Raw genomic sequence first — 3,021 nt, 5'->3', positions numbered from 1 at the left:
TACATGCACAAAATGCATTGATTCTTATGGTTTTGTATACTACTATTTTGTTGGTTGCTATATAACGCAAAAATGTTTCCGTTTTTCGTTGGGTTTCGGCCAATTAACGACTTTAGTTTTGAAGTAAATAAGAATATTTCGTGAAATTTAACAATTATGAAAGTATAATTACATTATTTTTCTACGTAAAATCATCTGAATTTGTGGTCGAATTATCGATTAATTTTCCCAGAAGGGAACTCAAATAGTTCAATGATTATTTCTCCGTGTACTAATGCTTCTGTATTCATTCTCTATCAAAATACAGGCAAAATGTGCTGTCTACAATTTATGTATTTCCATGAATGTTATAATTATCATCGAACCCAGGAACCTTCTTTATAATATATTATACAGTAAAGCCCATGTCTCTATGGAAACGAACATATGGCGAACTTTTATACAGATCTCCAATTTCACACATAACTCAGAAAGCGTCATAACTATTGTCTATACTTGCACCAGTATTCAGCAGTCCGTTTGAAGCTTTCAAATATATTCAACGGTAGAGTTAATTCTACTGTTTTATTGTTTAGTTTCTTTAAAGGTGTGTGTGTGTTCTAAACAACCGATTCGCCGATTTTTGCCATATACTAGTATTAGGCAAATTCGTGGTTTTAACCTTAATAAATATATCCAATAGCTTGCATGTCTACGTTTTTCTACACAGATGCCCCCCGTAAACGAGTGTCCGACTGGGTTATAATGACCAGCCAATCTGCTTGTTCCAATTAAAACGTTATGAAAAAAACTTTTTAAATCGATGTTATTGTATGCACTGAATGATTTATAACGGGGTTTTCCATAAGATCCACATTTTATGTAATATAGACGTCTGAAAGTTGCAGGTTCTGTAACTAACGTCTGTTCAAAAAGTGTCAAGTTTCGATTTTTTTCAAATTTTTCGTTTGGTCACTTTGGTGATGTTACCTGCGGGCATTATTTGAATAACTAATCCAAAAAGAGCACTCTTAATGGCTTCAATGCTTCGTCAGATTTTCCCTTTGTTTTGACTATCATCTGGACGCTTTGTAATTCAAGCGCTTTGTGGCCAATATGGCGGACAGCGCGCGGGTATAATTTTGACCGTTATGTGGTTTTTATTCCGCCAGATGCCATCTGTCATCTGTCAGTTGTTTGCCGTATCTGACCAATGGACAAGGACATGGCAAAGTTCGTCGGTCTTACAAGACAATGGCCTGTCTATTAATGTCCTTTCAAGGAACACTGATTGCAAATAATTCAAGGGAAACTATTGGCGTGTTTTCGTTTGAATTGAAAATTACCGGAAGGAAGATTTTCGGCCAGATATAAGTGACAATTAATATAATTATCCTAATTTTGATAAACAACTGAACATGTCGATGAGAGCAATGAACCTGATAAAAATTATAAAGTATCAAAAACCGGTGACGTTTTCCCTATCGCATAGCTGAAAAGAAATAAAATGAAACAATGTCTTATTTATGTTTCCGAAGGTTGTTATTGTATGTTAAAAGTACAATAAACGGACAATAAATAATAGAGCATTTGGCTTTAATCTGTAAACATACCTGAAGGTAAAAACAGAATACGTAAGATTGTGAGAAAAAATACTGAATCAGATAAAATATTGCTCTATTTCCAGTATCAGGGATAAACGTTTCATCATTTAGTGTATTTACGATTGAATTTGCATTTATAATGATGAATATCTGTTTAAATATCTTTATTTCCTCCCCATTATCATGAACAGAAGTCACCCGTCATGACATAAATATTAACTAACGGATATTATATCAGCAACACGGTCTTCTATCACAAATTGGGCGACGAAGATGATATTATATAAATCACTCATGCGTGACGAGAACGATAGTGTGAGAAAATTATGCATTTAAAACCAACTCAATCCCAAGTGTAACCCACTCGAGCCCAGCTGTTACCATGGGAATCATCTGAAAACATACATTAGACGGTGTCGAGGTCGTTTATTGCGAGTGAAAGGCATCTATCGTGTCCCGCGGATATTTATTTTGCTACTCAAAACCATGTGTGATGTCCGAAGACATTTATAAGACTGACACATTCAATTTTGCGAAACGCGCTCGATACCAGTTTTATAATTTGTACCGAAAACATTGAAATTAAATGATTTGCTCAAATTTAGACAGTGTCAATATTTTCACAGCAAAGTTGGGTCTTTTATAACGTTACAAGCAATCTTCTTGACTGGGTTTCCGCAGTTACATCAACAAAACGAACTTAAGATCCGTAAATGAAGTTTAAATGATCCCTATTTGTGTTGGACGTGTACCTGTTTTTCTATGAAATTGAACATGATTGGCACAATAGGCGAATAAAAGATCGAGTTACGATCGCCCGATGGACCGGTAAGGTTGCTACTACAGAGGGACCTCTATGTGCTGACGTTTGACAGATTTAATTTAGATGTGGACGAAGAAAATTAACGTGTTGCATGTTCGGGAAGTAAAGTAACCGGCCTTCAACTCGCGGACCCTGCTAACCGGTTTAGTGGTTTAGAAAATTACATGTTACAAGTTGTACGATAATATACCTGAGTCACCCAATCTTCGCAAGGCCGTAATTCCTAATTGTGTCGCAAATTTCGATTTTCTAATAGTATTGTTTAATACCACGAAATTAATAAGTCATTTATTGTGTCGCGAATTTTGATTTCTTAACATTATTGTTTATTATCACTAAAGAAACCTGGCATCACATGATCGAGTCTATTAATAATTTAGACAGCATGATTGCAACCATACAATCACTAGCAGCTTTTGTAGAACGCCACGCATTCCATTTTCCGCATTTTTAATGACCATGACATTTAACTTAACAAAGGGGTTGTTTAATCTTGTGCATTGTACGGACACTAGTAAAGGACTGTCGCACACTATGCGCGTCGGCATTTGAAGGTATTAACCCATTTATGCCTAGCGTCCTGAAAAAAGGACATTGCAAACAGCGTATACCCAG

The sequence above is a fragment of the Dreissena polymorpha genome, chromosome 9 (genome assembly GCF_020536995.1).
Source record: "Dreissena polymorpha isolate Duluth1 chromosome 9, UMN_Dpol_1.0, whole genome shotgun sequence".
NCBI lineage: Eukaryota > Metazoa > Mollusca > Bivalvia > Myida > Dreissenidae > Dreissena > Dreissena polymorpha.
Note: the sequence above shows the minus strand (reverse complement) of the source record.